We start from the raw sequence: 15797 nt of genomic DNA on the forward strand, positions 1-15797 counted from the left end.
GAACATCAGCAAATTCTCTATAATTATTTGTCCATCTAGATTTAGTTGTATGCATTTGTTAATGTATGAATCAAATTAATTCTTAAAAATATAACCCATTTAAACGGTTTATAACCCAAATCAAGCCTGCCAGCGCATGTGATGCACAGAAGTCACCAGCAGGGTGCAGTGTAGATCTCTACAGTTACAGAGACTCAAACAGGTCAGCCTGCTGGTTACTTTAGTTTATGTTAAATTTTACATTGGCTTGTATAACTTACTCAGTGCCAGTCACCCCTGTCAGGGTATGGGCCGTCAACAACAGATCTACTGAGTCCTCTATACTGGGCCATTCTCTCCAGCTGTCGCCACGTATAACCCATCTTTGTGGTGTCAACTTCAAGGTCACACCACCAGGTTTTTCTTGGAAGGTCTCTCTTCAGCTTTCCCCGGGGGGCTTGTATGACACAGACATAATAAAATCTGCCGGTTTAACCAACACAGAAGCATTGTTAAGATCACAGTCTACTCCAACAGCTATTTGCCCTCCATGCAGGTGGGATCTCATTGCGGTTAGTATGGCTTAAAGGCAAATGAAATTGGTTAGTATCTAGGCCACTTTTATAAATGATATGATGTCAAGTCATAGCAATGACCTAACCAAGTTTTCATTTGTTAAACAAAATTTCATAACGGTGCGAGTTTGTTTTCATAGGGCAGGTTTCATGTTGGCATCATGCATTACAATCAAGTCTGATGATGAATTAAAATTATGTTTTATGATATTTCCATCAGTTTGTAAGTTCCAGGTATCATTCTCCTTGTATACTACTAGAGCTTAAAATAAAAATATGTCAGATTGAGAATTTCTATGTTTTAAAGCAATCAAAATAAGAAAATAAAATATCTTTTAAAGGTGATGTTTCTGCATGCACCGTGCCACAAACATATATATATTTTTTTTATATTTTCTCACATCCACCTTCTCACATAAAAAGTATTTCCATCCATGGTGTCAGAGTTTTAATGGTCTTATACTCAGCTCTTTTATTATAAAGCACATGACATAATGTAAGTCCTGTACTTTGATTTTCTGATTATCTGCAGCAAACAGAATCATTGTTTCTAACAGGTAATCAATTAAGTAGTCTGTCTACTTCATTAATTTAGAATTTAATCATTAGGATGACCTTTAACCTTTCAAGCCAGGTCACACAGAGGTAAATCCTTGATGCATATTTGCGATTATTGTCGGTTTTGTAATTTCATGCATGCATACAAGAAATTACCACATTCTACTCAATCATCCACTTGTATAACAAAGAGCAACCAAATGTGGTGCCTGAATAATTATATTTATTTTCTCACAGTATTTAGAAAGGAATACTGTTCAATTAAACAGATACCGCAATGAGTGAGTCTATTTCATAAAGCTTTTCAGTGATGCTATATCACGTATGACTCAGACCCAAAATGAGGCTGGGTTATTTTGGGACAGCAACCCAGATGACTGAAAAAGACAGCATTAAAGAACAGAACATGGTCATTATTATTATGATCGCTCATAAGCTTATCTTTCATTTACAAGAAGCCCAATACATTCTGCCAAATGTCTAAAATTAGTGAACTATTTAAGGGACAAATGTAGATATAAATTATATAAATGAGGGAAAAATTTCTTCTTTTGGGTGCCTGATGGAAATGTCTTGAAATAAACCCTTCAAAAAAATAATCCAGCACAAAAGAGGCTGGTGTACGGTGACGAGTCTATGTTCCCTGAAGGGACTTGAGAATAATATCTATAGCTGCGAGTCTCCAGGGAAATCTGTGCAGACCTGCTTAAGGCATGTTCAAGCAGATTTATTTGTTAAGCAATAGAAGCATGTGTTGATGCTGACTTGGTCACCTATTCATAAATCAACGACATACAGTACGCCGCTGTATGTGTTGTTGTTCTCGTTAATGAAAGCTGTGCAAAAGCTGTATGACTAAGGCAAGCCCCATTAATACTTCTATTTATACTTTAGGGTAGGGGACACAAACCAGTGTTATTAGAGTATTAGTTATATACTACTGTACTTTTTATTAAATGTTGCTTTTATTATTATATTTTCAGTTAATTATTTTTACAAATATTTATTTATTTTAGTTTTAGTAATTTTAGTACTTCGGCAAAATTTCTAATTACATTTAATTTATGTCTAAATGTAAGTTGAATTTAGTATTTATATTATATTCAGGCTTTTTTTGTCAATTACCTAAAATATATATTTTTTATAGTTTTAGTTAATAATACTACTGGCAAAAACAACCCCATAAGACCCAAAAATACAAATTTGCTGAAAATGTACTCATAATCAGGCTATCTAGGATATAGAGGAGGTTGTTTTTTTCCGATTTGGAGAAATTTAGCACTGTAATGCTTGCTCACCATTGGATCCTCAGCTGATTAAAACATCCCAATAATCCACAAGTAATCCATAGCACTCCAGTCCATCAATTAACTGCTTGAGAAGTGAAAAGCTTAAACAAATCCAAAAATTTTAACTTCAAATCATTGCTTCTCATTAAAATATGAGTGCTGTATCCATAATATTGCTTTCTGCAGTGGAAAGTTGTCTCATCTGAATCAGGAGAGAAATTTGCACAGATCAACCACTGTTTAAAAGTGAAAACGGTTCTAAACAAATGGATTTGATGTGAGAGATGGATTTTTACCGGAGGAGGCATTATTATGAATTATTGACATGTATTTTGATCAGAAGTGACAATTTGAAATTAAAACACCTTAAAGATGGTTTTGTTTCTTACAAACATGCAGCTTTTCACTTTACAAGATGGTAATTGATGTACTGGAGTCATATGGATTACTTGTGGATTATTGTGTGGTTTTTATCACGATGCTCACAGCACCCTAACATTATGGCAGTGGCTCTTGAACAGTCACTTTTAATTTTCTTTAGTAAACGTAAAAACTCTATTTTATATTATATTGTGGAAGATACTGGTGATTCAACCTCGGAACATTTTCACTTCAATCCTCTTGGTTGAAATACAGGGCTGTTAAATATCTATTCAAGAAATGCACTGCTTCACAAGACTCTCTATGCCTCTCATGTTGGAGAGCGAACATAATAGTCTTGACTTGGACAATAGCACACATCAATTGTTCTGCTACATAATGGAGAGAGCTGGAGATTCTTTACTATGCATGGAGAGAAAGGACTGAACTATACTACCACATGATATAGGCCCAGTCTTTATAATGCCATTTTTAGTACATAATCATTCCCTGGATTACTGTGAATGATTATGACAATTGAAAGGAAGGAGCAAAGCACAGCAGAGTGGCATATATCATCTCAGCATGAAACATGAATGAGAAACTAGATTTGTACATTTTCTGAAGGAAAGATGAATGGTGCCTGCTAATGCAAAACTCACTCTGTGGTTGTCAGTACGTTGCTATGCAGTTGCCTAATGGTTCTTCTGGGAGGTTGCTAGGTGGTTGCCAGGGTGTTACTGCATTCTGAGTGGTGGTGGTAAGTGTATTTCTATGTGATTAATGGCTTACATTTCAGTCAAAGGATATGCAATTTTTTTGGCATATGTTTCCAGTTATTTTTTATTATTTTAATTTTCATAGCATTTCTCATAATCCTTTTACACCTGCAGTTGCAACCAATGCCGCAATGTAATTATTACTTCACAAAAAGAATGAAAAACAGCAAAGTGTTTCTGCATTTTATTCTGAAATTTGGTGAAAGATTTTCTTTGAAACTATTTTTTATTTGAAATTTTATTTACAAGTAGGCAACGAAGAACATTGAATAATAATAATAATAAATATATACAGTGCATTTTGAAAATTGTGCATATTCATATGCTTGTATTTTCTATTTGAAGTGTTGTTGCATTAGTTGCACTCCAGGATTTGCCTGGCAAAAAAGGTGAGCAAGAAATGCTAAATGGATGAACTGACTTAAAAACAATTAAAGTCGATCAATAAGTGCAATAAGGAATATTGAAAAACAGGTGTTAGTCTGAAAAGTCTCCTTAGCACAAATGAAATCGTTATTGTTTTCTAACTGCATCTCCTCTACAGTCTAAGCTTTGATTGAAAGTGATTTGATTAAGTAAATGGACTGTACTTCAGCTTCAGTCCAGATCTACAGTAGCATAGTAACTGCCTCTCTGTTTAACATTGTTTTCTCAAGATGTGAACCGATGCTTGACCTGTCCTTCATCCTCCACATTTTAGTGATTAGCCGAAGATTTCGAATATGAAAGACATTTTTTCGTCCTCTGAGCCCCAATTTCTATATTAACTGGCAGCAGGCTGCTCCATTTTCAGCAATCTAGGTTGATGTGTACTGGAGGAAACCGATGGCACGCTTAAAACGAGTGCCAAGAACTTGTGGTTGGCAAATGAAGCGAGGAACAGAGAGATTCTGCACAAGTCATCACATAATAAGTCTATAACTTGCACATGTCAGATTTAAGAATCAGATTACTTAAAAATACGCAACATGAATTCAAAATTAACCCTATTTTCTTCCTGAATGCAAGTTCTTGGTCTTATTGTGAAGAATTCATCGGTGCATGTTATTCCAAATAAGAAATAATTAAAAGAATAAAAATACCTATCGAAACAGGCTTTTAAAGGGACAGTTCACCCAAAAATGAAAGGTCTGTTAACATTTACTCAATTAAATGTCATTCCAAACCTCACAGTTTAGATTCCCATATTCAATCAAGAACTCGCTGCATGTCATTAATAAATGCTGGAGCATTTTAGTTTAGAACTAAAGCATTTAGACTGTAAATCTACATTAAACACATAGATAGGATAGTACAGTATAATATAATTTGTCATCAAAACTAAAAATTTTGATTCCGCAGTGCAAGGAATAAAAGATACAAAATGAAATATTCAGCAGTGCAATATGGAGAATTTATTTACACATATTCATCTTTAATCTAAATCTTCAATGCTTATCCCATAAGACACGCCTGCCCCGCAGCCCTCCCAGAGAAATATAATGGTGGGACGTCATCTGTAAATTGCTTTCTGACTCAGCATGTCCTGGTAAAATGAATGCACACTACAGCAGGTAGTGGGCCCTCGGTGGGAAACAGCTGGCTGCGTTATTTGCTTCTTTCACTCTGGCTGTCGCTGGTAAATAGAGACAGCCTGCATGCATCGCTGTCCTTGGGTGTGCTCAAACCGACCCAGTAGGTGAGCAGGTAACAACAAATGAGGTTACCACAGGAACAAGAGAGTGTGGCCTTAGCAGGTGTGTGTGAGACATATAGCATCTGCTGTGAATAACACTCAGGTGGAAGCGTGCACTGCAAAGCATCTTCCTAGGCACCTCTCTTTCTTTTTTTCTGGCACAGTAACATCGTATTACTGAAATGTCATAATTTTCAATAACAACTGATGCTCTCTTTCTCTCTATGTGTGTATATCAGAAACTGAACTTTTGAACTTGTGAACCAAGACAGAACTGCTTGTGATTCCAGAAAACCCATCATTTCACAACAATTTCACCATCAAGTTTGGCACATCAACCATAACTCTTTAATATATATATATATATATATATATATATATATATATATATATATATATATATATATATATATATATATATATATATATATGAAAAGTTAATTTGCAAAGCAGATTTCAAAAATCAAGTTTTTATCATTGTGCATTCCAATTAATCTTGAGCAAACGCAGTTGGGTTATTTTGATTAAGTAACAATAACAACAACAACAACAACAAAAAACACCGCTTACACAATAAAACATTCTAACAATAAAAAAGCATGATTTTTTTCTTATAAAAAAAACAGAGTTATCTGTTTTTGCAGGTAAATTATAAGTGTGTGTTAATTAAAACGTGAAAAAAATCTAAATATTATTATTTAAAATATGAAAATTATAGAAATACACCAATATTAACATTTTAGGCAAATAACCTATAAGTGATCAATTAAAATTCTATTTTAAAGAATTAAACTTAAAAATGTAACTAAAATGAAAAACTAACATCAATCGTTGTGAGTGGATTATTTATTTATTTATGTATTATTTGCTGCTCTTTGTAGAAGCAGCAGAGGATGATGGTGGCTTTCCAGTTTTCTAGGTCAGTCTGATGCATGATTCTGCTGCGTCTGTGAGTAATATGCATTTTGTGTGTGTGTGCGAACCAGCTGTTTCAATCCGGTCATTATTGTAAACAAGGCCATTTGGTTAAGACAGATTTCCTGTACATCCAAACAAACAGGGAAACCATATTATCTGCGGACATATCTGCACAAAGCTAATGTTAATCAAATGTTTTGTATTGCTTTCCACCTCTAAACCAAAACAAAGTCATAACATACTAAAGTACACATATACAAATGCTTCTTACACATACGCCAGCTTATTTCCACACTCCTCTGAAATCTGCCGGAATGTCACTCATAACTCAAAGCAAATGCACTCTACATTCTCAGCATCACCTCAGGACCGACAGCAGGCATTATATTATAAACTGTCTTCTGCTATGATAAGTTTTTCTTCAGAGGTCAGCTAGTTTTGTTGCAGAATAATGGATGGATAGATGGATGGATAGGTGGATGGATGGATGGATGGATGGATGGATGGATGGGCTGTCTTACAGATGGATTAATCAATGGATGGATTGGTATAATGATAGATAGATAGATAGATAGATAGATAGATAGATAGATAGATAGATAGATAGATAGATAGATAGATAGATAGATAGATAGATAGATAGATAGAATGACGGACAGACGGACGGAGACAGATAGATAGATAGATAGATAGATAGATAGATAGATAGATAGATGATAGATAGATAGATAGATAGATAGATAGATAGATAGATAGATAGATAGATAGATAGATAGATAGATAGATAGATAGATAGATAGATAGATAGATAGATAGATAGATAGATAGATAGATAGATAGATAGAAATGATGGACGGACGGACGGACGGACGGACAGATAGACAGACAGACAGACAGACAGATAGATAGATAGATAGATAGAATGATGGACGGACGGACGGACAGATAGATAGATAGATGGATAGAATGATGGTCGGACGGACAGATAGATAGATAGATAGATAGATAGATAGATAGATAGAATGATGGACGGATGGACGGACAGATAGATAGATAGATGGATAGAATGATGGTCGGACGGACAGATAGATAGATAGATAGATAGATAGATAGATAGATAGATAGATAGATAGATAGATAGATAGATAGATAGATAGATAGATAGATAGATAGATAGAATGATGGATGGACGGACGGACGGACAGACAGACAGACAGACAGACAGACAGACAGACAGACAGACAGACAGACAGATAGATAGATAGATAGATAGATAGAATGATGGACGGACGGACATATAGATAGACAGACAGACAGACAGACAGACAGACAGACAGACAGACAGATAGATAGATAGATAGATAGATAGATAGATAGATAGATAGATAGATAGATAGATAGATAGATAGATAGATAGATAGATAGATAGATAGATAGAATGATGGACGGACGGACGGACGGACGGACGAACGGACAGACAGACAGACAGACAGACAGACAGACAGACAGACAGATAGATAGATAGATAGATAGATAGATAGATAGATAGATAGATAGATAGATAGATAGATAGATAGATAGAATGATGGACGGACGGACGGACAGATAGATAGACAGACAGACAGACAGACAGACAGACAGACAGACAGACAGACAGACAGACAGACAGACAGATAGATAGATAGATAGATAGATAGATAGATAGATAGATAGATAGATAGATAGATAGATAGATAGATAGATAGATAGATAGAATGATGGACGGACGGACAGACAGACAGACAGACAGACAGACAGACAGACAGACAGACAGATAGATAGATAGATAGATAGATAGATAGATAGATAGATAGATAGATAATTAAAAACAATGAGCAGCTTGGGGCTGAAGAGCTCCCCAGAAATGTGAAGGTAGAGATGGAGCTGATGAGAGCGGCTCTCAAAGACAAACCAATGTCAAATGAGAGCAGACTGGAATATCTGCACCTCCGACAGCAGCTAATGAAAGCAGAGTTTCTTCTCCTTACTTTGCTTTGCACTATCACCAACACTGAGAGCGAGACCTTTACTGTAGACAGCCAAAGTAAGTGCAAATTACAGCCGAATGATTTATGTTAGCTCCTCTCCCAAATCCCACAACATCAGCAAGAGCTCAACGTCCAGATGCAGCTGTACCTCTCCCTCCCTCTCGCTCGCTCGCTTCCTTCCACCGTTCCACCTAAGATGTCACGAGGACACATCGGCAGAGACATCCTCATTTCATTCTGCTGGAGAATTGTGTCTCCTGGGTACCTATTTAATTATTTTGTGCTGTTTGATGACAAGAAACATGCACACACACACACACACACACTACCTGATTACAAGGTGATGACCTCTGTAAATGTTGAAGGTAATGGCAGAGACGGAGGGGAAACAGATTCAAAACAATGCTCAGTTTATCCATCCTCAACCTCTTATTAATTAATTATAATAAGACACAGCTATTTTCTCTATTTTTGTGGGCGTTGTGCTTGGGTTGTGCTATAAGGCAACAAACATTTTCTGAGTACTTTCACTCCTTCTCTGTGTTATATTTCAATTTTGAAAGTAGCTTTCTAGTTTTCATTTTTAGTTTTAGTAATTTAGTTTTGTACTTTTGTCATTTTTATTATTATTTTAACATTTTATTATTTAATTATTTTAAAATTTCTATGAAACTTGATTTAAAAATTTTTTTTTTTTACTATTTTATTATTTTCTTTTAGTTGTTTTAATACTTAAACTTATTTCAGATAGTTGCTTAGTCAACATTTCTCATTTTCGTTTAAGTTTTATTTCTTATGATTTTAGTAAACATTGAATCCTGAAATCCTGTATTTGTATATATACTCATTAAGCACATGTTTGTCTACAGTTTTCTGTTTTACTACAAGGTGCAGTTTATAACATGCAAACTGTATGAAAAAATGTCTCCTATCATACAATGCACGTGATTTGAGCATCCATTTCCAGCGTGACCAATAATATCTAAACATTTTTAAATCTCTTTCATTACTTTTTACTTGATTAGAAGCAAAAAAAATTGTTTTTAGAAATGTTATACTGGATCGGACCAATAAAAAAAATAACCATTTTTACATAATATTATGTTCTATAATGCATTCTGTTTTACATACAATTTTTTAAACAATTAAGAAATATGTAGAGTATATTAGGCACTATGTGGTTAGCAATAAGCTATTTAATTTTGAACATATTATGCTAGCATCTTACTCTATTTTTGATGGATACATTTGGCAGAAATACTAATAGTATGCTATTTTGAATTCAAGAAAGCACTGAAATTCAACAAAACAAATGTTTTCTTTTGGTCCAACTCTAAATCTGAGTCTTGAATCTAAATGTACAGATCCAAAGTTGAAACACAACACGAGAGAAGAGCTATTTTTTCACCTGGCTTCACAAATGTGTTATCCACAGGAAGTGAGTAGCTGCTGCTGTCCTGCGGCGCGGTGGATCTCAGCGAGAGGCGCACTGATTGCGCATGTAAACACACACAGGTGGTCTGAGCCTATTTTGGAGCAACTCACATTAGAGCTTGATAAAGACTGATTTTACCCAGCATTATGGCAGAACACTTCAGAACATTTCTGCACAGATCCACTCATATTACAGCTGCACACTGACACTCCTAAAAATTAAACCTCTGTCATATTTTACATACCATTATATGGGGTTCTAAAACTATGACTTTGTTTTTTGTGTGTGCCCCATCATGTCACATCTGCTCAAAAAATATGATGCACTTCATAGCATTTTTGCTTTTGACAAGCATAAGGTGACAAAGTCTTGTTTTATCCCTTAATCCCCAGCAAAACTGACACAAAGACTGGATGGAAGATTCTGAAGATATTATTTTATGCCTATGGTTATAAGGTTAAAGTTATTATGGCCAATGACAGAAGAAAATGCAAACATGACCCAGCTGTATTACTACATCCAGACAGCGACAGATTTTGGGAACAGCTTATTCATTAAAATTCTTGTTTGAAAGTTCTTTGAAATGAAATGCAGCATTTGAACATATTTTTCACTCCTTTGCAGATTGTAAGTTAAAAGATACATTTTGAATATTTATTTTTTTGTCATAAAAACCTAAATGTTTGACATTTGATTACTTTTGTTATTATTAAGTGCATTAGAAATTAAAAAATATATATATTATTTTGTAAAAAAAGAAAGAAAAAAAAAAGAAAAGAAAAAAAACCTGTAGTAGATAGATTATTTTTATTTTAACTAATCAAATTCAGTAATATTATTTATTTATTTACTTTATTTTTATTTTTTCTGGATGTGTGGCTGAGCAGTTATCAGTTTTGTTGCACATATAAACACACTCTCTGATTAACTTCCAGATGTGTTGTGTAACCCAGTCTTGAGTTCAGTGTAGGACGTGTTTAAATAGGCCGACACGAAGGGGACTCTCTCGTGTGCCAACCAAAGGTAGTGTCCTAAAAGTGGGACTGTTTTTAGAGCAGGAGCTGCTTCAAATCTACATCAAGTGAATCTGTGTGTGGCTCTGCAAGGCTTTTTATGTGATGCCCATTCAGACCATTAGTACCCTTGGAAACAGCACAATAACAGACAGCAGAAGTAAACTGGCGAGATTACATCTGTGCATGTTGCTCAACTCACACAGCCATCAACATAACAAGATTAGAGAATTACCGTAAAAAATCAGGGTGAAGCCAACAGGATTGCCGATTAAGCTGTGTTTCAATAACTGAAATGATGCGGGTCTAAACAAAAAGCTGTTACATAATAAGCATTTGGAAAATATCAGGAAGAAAAGCAAAGGATTTAATAAAAACTAAATAGAATAACTAAAAAGAACTCTAAAGAACACTGAGTTTTTTTTTATCTAATTTGCTAATTTTGAAATATATCTATAGACATTCAGAAATGAGCAAATATGCTGTAGATGAAAAACGGTTGTTTAAAAAGTATTAAATGTAACTTAATGAGATAATTTTATTTATAATTTCAAGCTACAATTTCACAGTTGATTAATTTATTAGCATTAGCACACACACACACACACACATATATATATATTTGTCCCTGTTAAACTCAGTGTTGTCACATTATCCTCGATAAATAGATATTGCATAAAAAAGAGAACAAATATCATTCTATTTTGTATTTTATTAATATTGTTTTATTTTATTTAATATTTTTAATAATAATTATACATTTCATAGTGTTTTTATGCATTTTTATATTTATTCCAAAATAATACTCTAAGGCAGTAACAATTTGAACAATGTTTAGGAAACAATTTACAATAATGTTTCATTAGTTGTCATTAGTTAACTACTGAAGTTAACATGAATTCAGAATAAACAAAATTCTACTTCTACAGAATTAATTAATCTTTGTTTGACACGGAGGAAACGAAATGTTGAAAGTCTTTTTTTTTTGCGTACAAAAAGTATTCTCGTTCTGTATCTTCGTAAAATGACGGTTGAACCCTTGATGTCACATGGATTATTTTACAGATCTCATTGCTCTTGATGTTTCTGGACGTTGATAGTGTTGATTATACATTGCTGTCTGGGGTCAGAGATGTCAAAATGCATCAAAAATGTCTTTATTTGTGTTCCAAAGTTGAATGGAGGTCTTACGAGTTTGGAACAACATGAGGGTAAGTAATTAATTACAAAACTTTAATTTTTGGGTGAAGTAACCCTTTAAACACCTGAAATTACCCATGATTCATTGAACTTAAAGGCTCTAAATGCCACACAGCATAAGACTGACTATGGATCTTGGCCTCCTGCATCCACTTCCTGTGGAGATTGCCCATCTGTTTCATGTTTACGGGCATCAGTCAGCCATGGTCATGATGGTGGGTTTATGTCTATCAAATCAACAGCTTCAGTTCATCAAAGTCTTTTTTTTTTCAGACAGACATGACTAATGCAAGTTTGGCTCACAGATATTTGGATAAACTCAATGAGAATGATGATTCTGTGTTGTATGTGACACGAATGGGAGAATAAATGACAACACAAATGTCATTTTTGAGTGAACTATCCCTTTAAGATGCCAAAAGCAGGCTGACCATGCAGGGGATAACATAAATCTGTGGAATTAATCCCAGATCTTACCTCAGCAGGTTTTTGTGCATTTGTTAATCTCAAATTTTAAGGCGACCCACATGACATTACAACAAACATGCTCCAATTGAAGTTAAATGCCAAAATGGAGGGCTTAAGTAAAGGAAAGTTAGCATATATTAGGAGAAACTAAGAGAGATAAACGTGTAGCACTATGTGGATATTAAAAGCTGTTAGAGGGATTGGCCTATGGACACGCCGCTTTGTGAATCTGGTAAGTGGATTTTGCAATACTGTGATAGACTGAGCGCTTTTGCTTGGATGGTAATATTATGTGATCAAGCAAAAATTCAATAAGACACGTCCCAAGAAAAAGCACCAGACAGTGACTTGGGTTTGTGTGTGTGGCACTTCTAACAGCAAGGGCCTCTTTTTTTTTTTTTTTTATCAATGACCATATACTTACTGTAATTACCTTAATTGAAGCACTATTAAGTAATTAAAGTATAAAAAGCTTTGGCAAACCGTGGGCCGCTGCTCTGAACGGAGATGCCGGTGATGAAAATGAGTCTGCAAATTTAAATGTGTTTCCTGGCCCACATCAGCTTGACCTGGATGTCAGTTGAGCTCCACTTTTACAAGTTGCTTTCAGAATAAGACGGTTAGTTAATAAAAAATTCTGACAATTGGACCAGAAGATATAGGCCATCCACACCCCCTGCTCCACAGAGAAGAAACATCAGAATTTTCTCTAAAAAACAGGAATCTCAACTGTGTCTCAACAAGATATCTCAACAACGGCCACAAGTTTACCGAGATACTAAAGTTTGCAATCAATATGGAACCTTTTTCCCAACTGCAAGTTATAAACTCATAATTTTGAGTTTATATTTTATAATTCTGACATATTTTTTCTTTCTCAGAATTCAGAGTTTTTTTTTCTAATTTTGAGTTTATATTTTGCAATTCGTTCATGTCTTCCAATTTTGAGTTAAGGTCTTTTTTTTTTCTTCACAATTCTGAGTTTTTATTTTATAACTCTCAATTTATATATCATAATTCTGAGTTTGAATCTTGCAATTCTAACTTTATATCTCGCAATTCAGATTTTAGCTCAGAACTGTGAGAAAAATGTTTGAATTATTAGATATAAGCAGTATTGTGAGAAAAAAATTCTCAGATAGCGTTTTTATATTTTTATTTTGTGGCTGAAATAAGCATCCATAAAAGTCTCAGTATGAACTAAAATATTTCTCATCAAGGCCAAATGGTCTGACCCTACCTTATCTACCTTAAAGTATTGCAAAGAGCTGCATGAAGACTCTACTTTCCAAAGTAGAAAAAAATAAGGAAAATAAGAGCATACAGGTTTGGAGAGACAGGATGGTGAGTACATGATTTTTTCCTCCAGTGAACTGTTGCTTTAATGGCATCAAACGATGCTTTCTGAGCCTCCACAAATGGACGCTAAAACCTGAAAGTGTTGTCCTCTTGTCCTTCCATCATGCAACCCAGAATTTCAATGCAGCTCATGAACGCGGAGCAACACATCTTCAACACATATCTCAGGCAGTCATATGTTCAAACATAACCCTGATGCAATGCGCCACCTGAAATGATCCGTTCTGCAGCCTGACATCAAAGTTACGGTTGCTACAAAATCAAGGGCCTTATACTAATGGAAGATTATTTTGATTGTGCCATTTTGATTCACCTGCTTTTGTATGGTGCCCGTAAAGTGACTTGTTCGGTTTACTTAGTTTTGTCGTGGCCACGACATATTATCACGTTCCCACGGGATATTAATTTGTGGGAACGTCATATTAACTCGTGGGAACGTCATATTATGTCGTGGCCACGAGATCATTTTGTCGAGGTAATGACATCTTTATGTCGTGGCCTCGAGATGCTATGTTGAGGGAACAACATCCATTTCTCGTGTCCACGACTTCTTATGTTGAAGGAACAACATGTTTTTCTCGTGGCCACGAGATTAATGCGTAAACAAACCTGCGTGACCATAGCAATCCAGGATTTTCAGAAATGGATTAATTTATATTTTATTTTGATTTAAGTAATTATTATATTAACCATATGCTCTGGCTACTGGGCTGTATTACATGAGATCGTCAGCATTCAAACTTCATTTGAATGCTGGCGATAAATATGACATGTGCATAATAAAATATAAAACTTTTTTATCCATCCTACAGTCTTGTAAGTCAATTAACTGATAGTGCTTCCCACGTAATATGTGTACATTATTATTATTATCAGCCTTATATTATTGGTTATATTGTTTTTATTTTGTTTATATAAAAAATGTTTTGCTTCAATTTCGATCTCTTTACTTAACATTCTGAATACTTTTGTAAATAATAGCATACTGTAAATGCTTGACATTAACATAACATGTCATAAATGCATACATTTTATCTGTATAAATGATATAATAATTTCTTAATTCAAAATAAAATATGAATGAATCCATCTCTGATAGGCCTAATCTTGGGTTGCTATGGTCACACAGGTTTGTTTACGCATTAAACTCGTGGCCACGAGAAAAACATATTGTTCCCTCAACATAAGAAATCGTGGCCATGAGAAATGGATGTTGTTCCCTCAACATAGCATCTCGAGGCCACAACATAATATGACATTCCCACAAGTTAATATGACGTTCCCAGAAATTAATATCCCGTGGCCACAACATATTATCACGTTCCCACGAGTTATTATTTCGTGGCCACGACAAAACTCAGTAAACTGAACAAGTCACTTTACGGGCACCGTATTTTTGAGATAAAAAAGGTAAAAGTTCTTTTTCAGATATACATTTCTATTTTTACAGACAGGATAATAGTGGATGTGTTTGTACAGGAAGCCACTGAACTGAAAAAACAAACTTGCTGTTGTCATCTGCTGTTTTGTTTCTAATCCCAAAGTATGTGTTCAGTCTCCTTGCAGGAAAAGTTGCATCCACTTGGATTGTGCAGGCATCAGCTGAAGAAAAGGAAAATAGGCTATAATATATTATGACCATCGCATCAAACATCAATAATCTGTTCTTAAACAATAAAATTGACCAGGATAAAACATGTTTCTGATTCAGAATGAAACATACAAAAAACAACAACAACAACAACAACAAAAACAAACAAACAAAACAAAAAACACCTACAGAATCAGCTATTTTGAAGTAAAATCAAAGCAAATTAGAAACCAGCGTTCTGTAGCTTAACTTTTTAGAATATATAATAAACATTCCAACCGTCTATTTGTTATGTTAAACTCAGACTGATTCAAACTCCCGACGTCAAGCATCTTTCAAAATGATTCATTCAAATAGTCTGTTCATAAGAGTCATTTGTTAATGAATCAAAGTCGAATAAATCCAACAAATAGCTCCGCAAAAAGATGTACTCACTAATTTGAACCGCTTGAAACGTTGATAATGTTCATGTTCAACAAACAGTTTAAATTACAGTTTTCATTAAATAGCGAGTCTAAATGGCGATACATAGGACGCAATTGATTTAATATTCACAATATGTAGTCCTTTT

General features: G+C 34.6%; 1 long non-coding RNA gene across 1 annotated transcript; it reads right to left on the minus strand.

Moving 5' to 3' along the window:
* Positions 1–67: 67 nt before the first annotated feature.
* Positions 68–15556, minus strand: LOC127959269 (uncharacterized). The gene is made up of 3 exons (XR_008154232.1): positions 15416–15556; positions 15141–15237; positions 68–462 (listed from the first exon to the last, which is right to left on the minus strand). It is a non-coding gene; the product is annotated as an uncharacterized LOC127959269 (long non-coding RNA).
* Positions 15557–15797: the final 241 nt, after the last annotated feature.

This window comes from Carassius gibelio, chromosome B6 (genome assembly GCF_023724105.1).
Source record: "Carassius gibelio isolate Cgi1373 ecotype wild population from Czech Republic chromosome B6, carGib1.2-hapl.c, whole genome shotgun sequence".
Lineage (NCBI taxonomy): Eukaryota > Metazoa > Chordata > Actinopteri > Cypriniformes > Cyprinidae > Carassius > Carassius gibelio.